At 43.8% G+C, this 12,720-nt stretch overlaps 1 pseudogene; it reads left to right on the top strand.

The window, feature by feature from the left end:
* The first annotated feature begins 230 nt into the window (after positions 1-230).
* LOC142456087 (pre-mRNA-splicing factor SLU7 pseudogene) overlaps positions 231-12,720 on the top strand; it is a 63,950-nt pseudogene continuing 51,460 nt past the window's right edge.

The following is a 12,720-nucleotide window of genomic DNA, read 5'->3' as shown; positions in this document are numbered from 1 at the left end:
AGAAAGGATTTATTGAGAGCTGGTGGCTATGCAGGGAGGTGGGTGAACAGTAGCCCTTTCCACCGGAGCCTAAAAATAGACATTGTCTATCAGAGGCCCTGCCTGGCTAGCCTCCCAGGCTTCCTCGTTTACTCTGGGGAGTGGGTTAGCTGGTGCTAGATGAACTCAGCTCTGACCAAAGACCTTGCCGCAGGCTTTGTTGAGAAGAGCTTCTGGCCCCTGTTGGTCTGATGGTGGCTGGACAAATAGCAGCAGTCGCAGTAAGCTTTGTCACATTCATGACTCTAGTAGGAGTTCTTACCTGTGAGGCTATCCTGGGGCCAGATAACCGTGGAGCTTCACATACAGGCCTTGCCACATGGGCTGTGTGTGTTCAGCTTCTCCTCCGCATGGCATGTGAGCTTGGAGAGAGGCTAGAGGGCCTCTTTACGCACCATGCTTGTAGGATTCTCACATTTGCGGCTTCTTCAGTCCTGCGGGACATGTTAACGGTGGCTGATGGTATTGCTGCACCAACAGCTCTATGGCTTCTCACCCGTGTGGATGCAGGAGAGCTGGATGAAGCCGTGGAAATGTTTGTGGCAGGTGTACAAATGATGTGGAGAAACTGGTGCTTCGGAGGTGTATGCTCAAGTCTCGTGCAGATGGTGGGGATCCCGAAGGTCAGGACAAACCACTGGCTGTTCAACCCTGACACTTGAGGCCACCATTGTTCCCCAGGACAGCCTGCAGATGGAGTAGCATGTACCATGTGTTCGTTTTCTGCATGCCAGATCCACTCCCTTTTTGGATTGGCCCGAGCTCTGCTCTAACCTGGCCTCTGACCTGAAGCCGTCCTCACCCTTGGCTCTCTGAGGAAGGCTCCTCAGTAGGCTTTTTATCACCCCTATCTGCTGGCCCATCCCCAGTTAGGAATGACTGTGGAGAAATCTGTGCCTTCTAGTTCTGACTCAGGATTGGGCCAAGAGGTGTATCTTCCCACCTCAAGTGCCTCGATGTCTTAGGAGTCCAGGTCGAGCCCCTCCCCCTCTGGCATTGGCTGGGAGAGTCATGCAGGGCTGGATGAGGCTGTCATGTTGATGACTGATTATAGAGGTGGAGCCTGGCCTCCAGCTAGTGGTGAAGGGGGTGGTGGTGAGAGGCTAGCATGAAGGAGGCCAGAAAAGGACTGTGATCACCTTCGAGGACGACCCTCTGTCCTGAGACCTCCTGCAGGTGTGCACACTTGGGACCCCTCCTGTGACTCTTTCAGTGGAGGCGGTGTCTCAGAGCGGGAGGTCTTTTCAGTCCAGGCTGCAGACCCTCCTTCATCCTCGGGTTTTCTAGCCTGCCACTGCAAAGAACGAGGGTAGGGCCAGCAGCACCGCTTGCTGAGAAGCAAACACTGCTCTTCCCTTCTGCCCAGCTGGAGCGCCGTGAGAGCACACGCACAGAGAACAGCAGCAGTGACTTCACAGAAGCTGTGTGACTTTAGACAGGATTTGTACATTATGGGAACCCCGCATTGAGTATATTAAAACAACAACAGAGACACTGCCATGGAGTTGATGCAGACTCATAGCGACCCGATGCTGTTGTTGTTGTTGTTGTTGTTGTTGTTGTTGTTAGGGGCCCTCAAACTGGTTTTGACTGATAGAAACCTTTCGCACAAGCGAAGAAAGCACTGTCCCATCCGGCATCCTCCTCACATCCGGCTCAAGTGAGCCGCACTGTTGTAAACTCGGTTTTAATCCATTTTCAGGAGCCTTCTTCTTTTCCACTGTCCCTCCGCTTTGCCAAACATGATGTCATTTTCCAGGGAGTGTCTTTCCTGACAACATGCCCAGCGATTGTAAGAAGAAGTCTGCCTCTAAGGAACATTCTGGCAGTCCCTTTTCCAGGGCAGATCCATTTGTCCTTTTAGTTGTCCGTGTACTTTCACTAGTCTTTTCCAGGCCACGCTTCAAATATATCAAGTCTTGAATCATGCTTATTCAACCTCCAACTCTTACATGCAGATGAGACAACTGAAAATACCATGGCTTGAGTCAGATGCATCTTAGTCCTCAAAGTAACCTTGCTTTTTAATACTCTAGAAATCCTTGTCCGGCAGTTTTACCTAATCCAATTCGTCTTTTGATCTCTGAAAGTCAGTTGCTTTCCATGAGCACTGATTGTGGGTCCAAGCAAGATAAAACCTTTGACAACTTCAATATTTTCTTCATTTATTATTCTGTTACTGTTGTTTCAGTTGTGAGGCTGTTGGTCTTTACACTGAGTTGTAATCTATACCGAAGGCTGCAAACAGTCCAGCCTTCCTCAGTTTAAGGTAGCAAGGCTGTGTCATTAATACGTCTTCTTCCTATCCTAATGCCATTTTTCTTCATATAATTCAGCTTCTCTGATGATTTGCTCAGCATGCAGATTGAATAGCATGGTAAGAGAATACAACCCTGACTTGGAGCCACGCAGTATTTCTTTGCTCTTTTTCAACCACTGTGTCTGGATCCGTGTAAAGGATCCACATGGGCACAAGGAAGTGTTCTGGAATTCCTATGTCTCTCAAGGCGATCGATAGTTTCTATGGCCATGCAGTAAAATCCCTTGGCATAGCCAATGAAACACAGTAAACATGTTTCTAGTATTCTCTGCTTTCAGCCAAGATCCATCTGACCTCAGTGTTACTATCCCTTGCTCCATGTCCTTTTCCGAATCTAGCCTGAACCTCTGGCAGCTCCCTGTCAATGAGCTGCTTCAGTCCTTGGAGGATGATCTGCAGCACACTTGTATTGGCATGGAATGTGAGAGAGATTGTTCTCTAGTCTGACCAGTCTGCTGGGTCCCCTTTCCTTGGAAGGAGCACAAATATGGATCTCGTCCAGTCACTGGCCAAGGAGCTGTTCTATAATTTCTGGTATGTCTGTTTCATCAGTTTCTTGTTATTGAAACATCTCCATTGGTATTTTATCAATTCCCAGAGCCTTGCTTTGGCTAAAGCTATAAGTGCGCCTAGAACTTCTTTCAGAATGATTGCTTCTTGCTAATAAGCTACCTCTTGAAATGGCAGGATCTCAACTAATTCCTTTTGGTACAGTCTCTTTGGACAGTATACAGTATTCTTGCCATCTTCTTTTGATGCATAATCTTTCTTTCTCATTTTCTAATTCTTGGTGTTTGCACAATTCATTATAATAGTTCACTCTGTCTTTGCAAGCTGCCTGAGGATAATTTCTCTTCAGCTCTTTGACGTCATTTCTTCCATTGGCTTTAGCTACTCTATGATTAAGAGGAAGTTTCAGAGGCTTTTCTTTTTAAAAATAATTTTACTAGGGGCTCATACAACTCATCATAATCCATCCATCCATTCATCCATCGTGTTGTGCACTTTTGTATATTTGTTTCCCTCATCATTCTCAAAACATTTGGTTTCTACTTGAACCCTTGGTATTAGCTCCTTATTTTTCCCCTCCCTCTCCACTCCCCCCTCCCTCATGAATCCTTGGTAATTTATAAACTATTATTATTTTGTCATATCTTACATCGTCCAGCATCTCCCTTCACCCACTTCTCCACTGTCCATCCCCCAGGGAGGAGGTCACATGTAGATCCTTGTAATCAGTTCCTCCTTCCTCCCTCACATTCCCTCCACCCTCCCAGTATTGCCAGTCTCACAGGTCCTGAGGAGTTCATCTGTCCTGGATTCCCTGTGTTTCCAGTTCCTATATGTACCAGTGTACATCCTCTGGACTAGCCAGATTTGTATGGTAGAATTGGGATCATGATAGTGGGGAGAGGAAGCATTCAAGAACTAGAAGAAAAATGTATGTTTCATCGTTGCTACACTGCACTCTGACTGGCTCATCTCCTTGTCTCCTCCCCATGAACCTTCTGCAAGGGGATGTCTAATTTCCCACAGATGGGCCCTGGGTGCCCACTCCGCACTGCACCTCGTTCACAATGCTATGATTTTTGTTGTTGTTGTTCTTTGATACCTGATCCCTTTGATGCCTCATGGTTTCACAGGCTGGTGTGCTTCTTCCATGTGGGTTTTGTTGTTTCTCAGCTAGATGGTCACTTGTTTACCTTCAAGCCTTTAAGACTCCAGATGCTATATCTTTTGAGAACCAGGCACCATCAGCTTTCTTCACCACATTTGCTAATGCACCCATTGTCTTCAGTGATCAGGCCAGAAAGGTGAGCCTCTCAGACTGCTGAATTGTTAGAACAAAGTATTCTTGTGTTGAGGGCATATTTGAGCAGGGGCCCATTGTCCATCTGTTTCCTTAATATTAAACCTGTAAATATATGCACATAGGTATATTTCCCTCTTGTTATATATAAACATATTTACATCTGTATATGCCTGTATTTAGATCTCTATAAATGTCCCTTGCCTCCTAGTTCTTTCATCTATTTCTTTGTATTTCCCTCTTGTCCCACTATCATGTTCAGCCTTCATTTGGGTTTCAGGAATTAGGTTACATTGTCCTTGATCCAGCCCTGCCAGACCTCCTACACCCTCCTTGACACTGATTTTGGATCACTTGTTGTTCTCTCGTCCCTTGGTTTGTTAACACCCACTTCCTTTCCCCCGCCTCCTCTTCTCCCATGTACCCCCGGAACTGTCATTCCTTTGTTCTCTCTTCTGGCTTGTTTATCCCACCTATCCCTTCCAGGTAAACATGCAGCAACAACAATATGCACCATCATAAGACCGAGTACAAGGAAGCAACAATAGAAAATAAAACAATAGCTACAACAACAACAAAAACCCTATAGATAGTTCAAGGTCTATTTGTTTTCCTTTATAAGTGCTTTCCAGTCAAGTCTGATGGGGTGCCATATCCTGGCCCTACATCTATCCCTGGGGACTTCATTCCTCTGCTCCCCCGCTGCTCTGCTGCATGCCCCCAGTGGCTGGCTTTGGTGCAGTGGGCTCAGGGTGGGCACAATTTTCGCTGTGTGTCTCTAGTGTTGTCCCCCATGGTGCTATGTGTCAGTGAGGAATGTTGTGTCCCATGGTGAGGCTGGCTCTGTGGCCGTCTTTGTGCATTGCTGCTCTGAGCAGGAACATTGTCCTCAGGACTTGGTGAACCAGGATGTACTTTACTCTATTTTTCCCCCTTCCCCCCTTGTTGGCTCCTGTGTGTTCTGATCAGACAAGTCCTTCTTCATGAGCTGTAGCTTCAGTGCTATCCTCTGAAGTGAATTCTTCCTGGGGGGAGGGTGGTGCTGTCCACTTAGTTGGTAATGGGGCCGGCCCCTCAGGACTCTTCATTGGTTCCCTGCTTCATGTCAGTGTGTTGCGTTATTGTCTTGGAGCACCGGGTTGAAGGCAGAGCCTTTTCTGTTATCCACTTTGATCTATTTATTTTCTCTCTTTTTAATGACCTTTTGCTTTCATCCTGAATGATGTTCTTGATGTCTTTGCCCAGCTCTTCAGCTCCTCTGTCACGAGTGTTCAGTGCATCTCAACTCTTCTTGAGATGTTCTCAAAATTCAGGTGGGATAGACTCAAAGTTGTATTTTGCTTCTCATGGACTTGTTTTAATTTTCTTCAGTTTTATCCTGAACTTACACAGGAGCAATTGATGGTCTGTTCCAGGCAGCCCCTGGTCTGATTTTAGCCACAGATATTGAGCTTCTCCGTCTTCTCTTCCAACAGCTATAGCCAATTTTTTATGTGTCTTCCACCTAGAGAAGCCTACTTGTATAGTTGCCTTTTATGTTATTGAAAACAAAGGTATTTTCTATGAACAAGTCATTGGTCTCACAAAATTTTATCGAGTGACTTCCTACTTTGTTTCAAACACCAAGAATATATTTTTATCTACTGGTCTTCACTCTGTTGCCAACCTTTGCCTTTCAACCAGCAGTAATTACCAATGCATCTTGATTGCAATATTGATTTTTTTGGTAATTTGGTAGAATCCTTCAATTTCTTCAGGACGAGCTTTTGTGGTTGGTGCATAGATTTGAATAATGGTTTTATTGATCGCATTTCCTTGAAGGCAAGCAGATATAATCCTATAACAGATGGTATGGTACTTCAAGATTGATTTTGAAATTTCCTTTCCGATAATGAATGCAATGTTTTTCCTCTTAATTGTATCATTCTGGGATAGTAAATTATATGACTTTCTGATTCAACATGACTAATATCAGTCCATTTCTGCACACTGATGGCTAGGATAGCTATCTGTATATGTTCTGTTTCATTTTTTATGACTTCCAACTTTCCTACATTCCTACTTGGCACATTCTAAGTTCTGATCATTAGTATATTTTTGGAGCTGCATTTTCTTACCTTGAGCTGTTGCCCAGTCAGCAAATGAAGACCTCACTGGCTCCATTGCCATAGGATTTACCCCACTCATGTTCCTCGGTTGATTCCATTCCAAGAGAGCAGCTCCTTCTCAGCCACATTTTGAGTGTCCTCTGTCCCAAGGGACCCAACCTCCAGCTCAATCTCTGACAGTGTTCTGCTTCCATTTATTGTGGCTAAAGCAGCGGTTCTCAACCTCTGGGTCGTGACCCCTTTGGGAGGGTGTCAAATGACCTTTTCACAGGGGTCACCCAATTTATAACAATAGAAAAATTACAGTTATAAAGTAGCAACAAAAATAATTTGATGGTTGGGGGTCACCACCACATGAAGAACTGTATTGAATGGTCATGACCTTGGGAAGGTTGAGAACCCCTGGTCTAAAGTATCTGACAATACTTAGAAGCGATCCATAAGCTTTCAGAGGCTACTTCCTTAGAAATGGGCAGCCAAGTTCTTCTTTGTCTGGAAGCTTTGCTAAAACTTGGTCCCTTTGGGTGACCCTGCTGGCATTTGAAACACCAGTGGCATAGCTTCCCGCATCACAGCAACACACAACCCACTGCAGTAGGACAAACTGACAGACAAGGGGTGGTTGTGACCCTGTAGTCAGGTCATTATTAAATTGCTTGCAGAACATACAAATCACATAAAACCTGATTTCACACAATGACATCATGGATATTAAATGAGGCATATCTGTATTCAAAGGGAGACCTAGTCTTACACCTTGTAAGACTGCTAATATTTATGGGAATAGATAGCCTCATCTTTCTCCCAGGGTGTGGCTAGTGTTTGAGCTGCTCAATTTACTTAATGATTAACCCACTATGAGACTAGAGCTCTTTTTTTTTTAGGATATTGAAGTTAATAAATATCATATTTTTATACAAGGTGTTCTTTTCCTTGTGTAGAAAGTAATGACAAAAATTTTTAATTCACTCACTCGTAAGTTATTCAAGGACCAAAATAATTTTTCTTAATAGATAGTTTTAATATAAAATATAATTAACTCTGAAATTATTGAGGGTTCTTGTCTGGTATCAAATTTTGATAATGTTAGTATTATCATTTTATAAGGCTTTATGTGTCTGATGAAATTAATGATAAGAGATTTTTAGTGGGAAAACTCTAGAAACTAATATATATATATTTATTTATAAATTTGAATTTGTTCTAAGTTTTATATAATTCATGAAGATTCTCATGTAAATCTCTTACTTAGAAGTAGAATTCTACTAAAACTTTGGTAGACCTTAACATAATATTTATGTAAAGAGATAACACTAAAGATGAATTTGTTCTGACATGCCTGGCTTGATGCTCAGATTTCTTTCTTTTTAAAAAGATTACTTTATTGGGGGCTCATACAGTTCTATCACCAACCATACATACACCCATGTGACAAGAACATTTGCACATCTGTTGCCATCATCATTTTCAAAACATTTGCTTTCTGCTTCAGCCCTTAATATCAGTCCAATGCTCAGATTTCTGATCCAAAAGAATAAGCTTTATTAAGTCACCACTGGATTTTCATATTGTTAATAAGCCACGAGAAGGATAACACTGAACTAATCATTTACCTTAGTATGAGACCTAAATCAGTGTTAGGAAACTGATTCATGGGCCCAGACGATACTGACAATCTTGGGAGAATAATGCATCAGGAGCAGCCTGGATACTTTTTCAAAGTCCGCTTTTCCTCATTCCTTACCTACCTCCTGCACTGACTCAAATATCTAAGTATGAGGGTAAGTAAAGATGTATGAGTATGAGGAATGCAGTTTATATGTGCTGGGTTTGTTTCAGACAAAACATGTTTAAGCTTGTCTATGATCCATGGATGGCAGCATGAGTTGTCTCAGTAAGACGCTTGACTTAATCACCTTAGGGCGCTTTACAAAAAATGGACACTTGTGCCATGGGAAAATTATATTTTGAGATCAGGATGAATATCACCTTTTAAAAAAACATATGATATCTTCTCAAATCATTGAAGCTTTGCAACAAGGAAAGTTTTTAGGAAAACTGTAACACAGTGCGTGTTAGTCTGGGTAGACTGGAGAATCAAATTAATAGACACTCATATGTCTATAAGAAAGAGGTTTATATACAATAGCAATTTAATATTTAGAAAACATCCTAGCCTAGTCCAATCCAAGCCCGTAAGTCTGATATCAGCCCATGTGTCTGATACCAATCTATGAAGTCCTCTTCAGACTCACAAAACACATTAAATGATGTTGAAGGCAGGACACTCACAGGCCAGTGGGTAGACAGGCTTTGGATCCAGTGACGCTGTAAGCATCCAACACTGGCAGGGGTCTCTATGTAGCTTCTCCGGCTTCAGGGGTCTGGTTGCATCAGGGTAGGTCCAGGTGGCTTCTCCAGCTCAGGGCACTAGAGCAGTTCTATGTGTCTTGTCAGCTGCAGTGTCTCCCAGGGAGTGAGTGGGGAAAGTCTCCCCCGCCTCCAAGGAGGAAATACCAGAGTTTTCCCAGAGTCCTTAGCGGAAGGCCATGCCCCCAGAGGCCTCATTGATGTGACCCAATGACAGACTAGACTCCACTTTTCACTGTGACCCTCTCAAATTGACTCCAGATTAAGTGACTACCACACAGTGCAAGTAGCAATAGAGATGAATCTTCAGAAAAACAGGGAAATTTACAGAAATGCTGCCACCGGTAAAAGAACAGTTTTTAGATGAATTAAGCATTTTTTGGTTGTTGTTGTTTTATTGGGAGTTCTTACAATGCTTATTGCAATCCATACATCAGTTGTATCACACATATTTGTACATATGTTGCCATCATTCTTTTCTAGACAGTTACTTTCTATTAATCCCTTGGTATCAGCTGCTCTTTTGCCCCCTTACCCTCACCACTGGTGACCCCTTGATAGAATATAGATCATTATGTCTTTGTCTCACACTGATCACTGTCTCCCTTCCCCCATGGTTTCCATGGTTCTTCCCCCCGGAGGAGTGTGTGTGGTTGTGTGTCGATCAGTTTCCCCTTCTTCCTCTCCCCGCCCCTTCCCATCTGGTATCTCTCTTTCCATTCCTGCTCCTGGGTTGCGCGTGCTCCGAGCTTATATCTTTCCTACGGCTGTGTACATGCTCCGGTCTAGTCTGAAGTGAGAGGCAGCACTGGGGTCATGGTGGTGGGGGTGAGGAAGCTTCCAGGAACCAGAGGAATACTGTGTGTTTCATGGGTGCTTTACTGCACCTTTGTTGACTCATCCCTTCCCTGTAATCCCTCTGTGTGTGTGGGGGGGGGGGCGGTGTTCCATTGTCTACAGATGGGCTTTGGGCCTCTGCTCTGATCCTCCTCTTCTTAACCATATGATTTTGTTTGTTTGATTGTTAAGGGTCGTCTGATGCCTGTTACCTGGTCCCGATGATACCTCATGCTCACACAGGCTGGTGCGCTTCTTCCACGTGGGCTGTTTGTTTTTGCTGGATGGCCACTTGTTTCACTTCAAGCCTTTAAGACCCCAGATTCTATATTTTAATAGCCAGGCACCATCTGCCTTCTACACCACATTTGCTTATGCACCCATTTTGCCTTCAGCGATTGTGTTGGGAGGGTGAGCATCTCAGATTGCCAATTTGTTAGAACAACATGTTCTTGTATTGAGGGAGGGTATGAGCAGAGGCCCAAAGTCTTTCTACTGCCTCAGGGTATTGCCATATAAATATATGTACATAGACCAATATTTCTATTTTTATAGATCAATGTAATTACATAGGACACCCCTATGCTCATGCCTCGATCCATAGCTTTGCTTCCCAGATCATTCCTCTGCTTCCTTTTACCTTCCTTCTGCCCCTCTGTCATGCTCAATTTATTTCTGCCTCACGGTACTTCCTTTCAGCGAGATTGCTGTTGTGACAGAGCTCCAGGGATCTCTATATCCACCTTGTTATTGTTTTTTATTCCCTAGTTGTTCTTTTGTCTGTGGCGCTGTCTGCCCATCGCCCCTTTCCTCTGGCCCCTTCTCCCTGGAAGTGCCCTCGGGACCATTGATCCCGTTGCTTTCTCCTCGAGCTTTCTTCCCATGCCTGTCTGTGTACGTAGGCAAACCTATGGTGGCACAGTACAGACAACTAGAAAACAAACAGTAGGTCTAGAAGAAAATCCACTTCTCTCACATGTACGGACTGAGGTACAGCCAGTCATGTAGACGTCAGACCAAGCCCAAGGAGGTACATGTCAATCCAACATAAATTAGGGGAAAGTGGGGAGAGAGGGGAGAAAAGGAGGTGGATGAGAGTGAGAAATGGGGGGAGGGGAGTAGGGAACTAACCCACCCAGGGGAGAGTATTGGTTATGTCTCTACAGAATCGGGAGTGTGCATACAGACCCCACCATGACACACCAAACCACAGGGCATATAACCATGAGGAGGAATACGTGGGAAGATCGGGCTACAGGGCTGACCCCACCCTGAAGCCAAACTGACCCCCTCTCTAGAAGTATGTGGGACAGAGAACAACACTAGACCTACAGGTTGGGGCGAGGGATCAGCTATCACACCCTCAGGGAAGCAAGCCAAGCAGGAAAAAGAGAAAGGAGTAGTAGGGGCAGACTCCACATTGACACCCCAAGCCCAGAAGACAAGGTCCCTGCATGGAACTGCTAAGGCACAGTGAAGACTGTCTGGCCAGCAACAGCTCACGACATATTGTCCCCTTGCTGGAGCGTATTGCTGGAGTGTACTGTGACAGAGGACAATACTGGGGACACACAGCAGGGAGGAAGTGTGGTGTGAACAGCCCCTCCCCACCCCCTGCAGTGGGGCAAACCAAACAGGGAACACAACAGATCAGTAGCGGTAGCAAAGACAAGCCACAAAGCCCCTCCAAGACAGACTTGAAGCTAGGAGAGACAGTGCCCGGAATTCCCCCAGGACCGGTGGGGGGACAAGCATCAAGGTCAGCGGACAGACCTGGACAATGCAGGTTTTTGTTTTTTTCATTTTTGCTGTGGTTGTTGTGTTTTGGGGTTTTTGTTTGTTTGTTTCTGTTTTGTTTTGTTTTTCTCTCTCTCTCTTGGTCAACAATTTGTTTTCTATTTGTTTGAAATTAAGCATTTTAGGGAAGGATGGGAAGGCCTTACCATAACCTCATCATGAAAAATGAAGAAGCTGTGCTAAAACCCAAACACTGGTGGGAAAAGATTGGAAAATCCCCATTGGTGGAAAGGTCCCTGAAGCTGGGATTTCACGTTGGTTCAGTCTTGATGCATCTTGGCTCTCACCTTGGCTTTTGAACACCAAAATACTGTGCCTAGATCAGCAGCTCAATGAAGTGTTTTATAGCCAGACTAAAGCCAATGTACATGAATTTATGGAACTAATCAAAACCAGGGGCAAGTATTGGATACACCAATATGATCAAGAGAGCCAGGCCTAAGCAAAATGGATTTCTAGGGGATCCGCTGAGCCAGTTAAATTCAAAGCAGAGAACTCAGATCCGAAGAATATGGTAACTACTTTTAGAGAGTCCCAACAGATAATCTCGATAGATTTTTTGAAGGACATTGAAAAATCACAGGGGCTTCTTATGAAGAAGTTTAAGAGAACTGAAAACTGCATTAATGGGGAAAAACAGTTAGGAAAGTTACACGTAGGGATGTGTTTCCATCACAGCTGTTCATTCTTCAAGGATCCCAAGAGCTGTCCTAGAAATTCTTCTACACACCCTAATAGCTTGCAACTTGCCCCTTCAGACTTCCTTTTGTTCCCCAAACTCAAAGAATCTGGAAAACGAACACAATTTGAACACCACAAAGATGTCATTTTGAAGTAGTGTATGTAAATTGAAGAGTGTGTAATTAATTGAGGGAAGGGTTAAAGAGATAGAAAAACTCCCTTCAGAAGTGTATAGACCCAGGAGGAGGATAGATGTCATCATAATAACTAATCTCTTTTGGTATTTTATAAAGGTTTGTATATTTTCATAATAATGTGTTTGACTTACCCTGTATTCTGTCATAAGGTAAATACTCTAAAAAATTCTATACAGTGGAATCAGCAATAGATACTAATATTCAATACAATCTGCGCTCCCTTTTCTGGGGAATGGTATGCATATGAAATCCAGTTCAAATACTGAGAAAGACTCCTGTGAAAATCCATGATTGGACTTGACAGCAAGGTAAAGAATATTTCAGGGGATGTGGAAATGGAGCAAAGGAAATGGATTTTTCCAGGAACCTTTTAAAGCCCCTTTAAAACATGTCAGCAATCAATAGATGAGAAGGCGGTAAGAAAGCATGGGATCTTTTTGTACGCTCACACATCGCCCTTCAGAGCTGCGATGAAAGTCTGTTTCCTTATGTGTGCACAGATAAGGGACGTTATATTTAGGCAAAACATTCAAATGCAATCAATTATAAATCTTTTATATT

This window comes from Tenrec ecaudatus, chromosome 9 (assembly GCF_050624435.1).
Source record: "Tenrec ecaudatus isolate mTenEca1 chromosome 9, mTenEca1.hap1, whole genome shotgun sequence".
In the NCBI taxonomy this organism is placed as follows: domain Eukaryota; kingdom Metazoa; phylum Chordata; class Mammalia; order Afrosoricida; family Tenrecidae; genus Tenrec; species Tenrec ecaudatus.
This window is presented reverse-complemented; position numbering and strand designations above follow the sequence as displayed.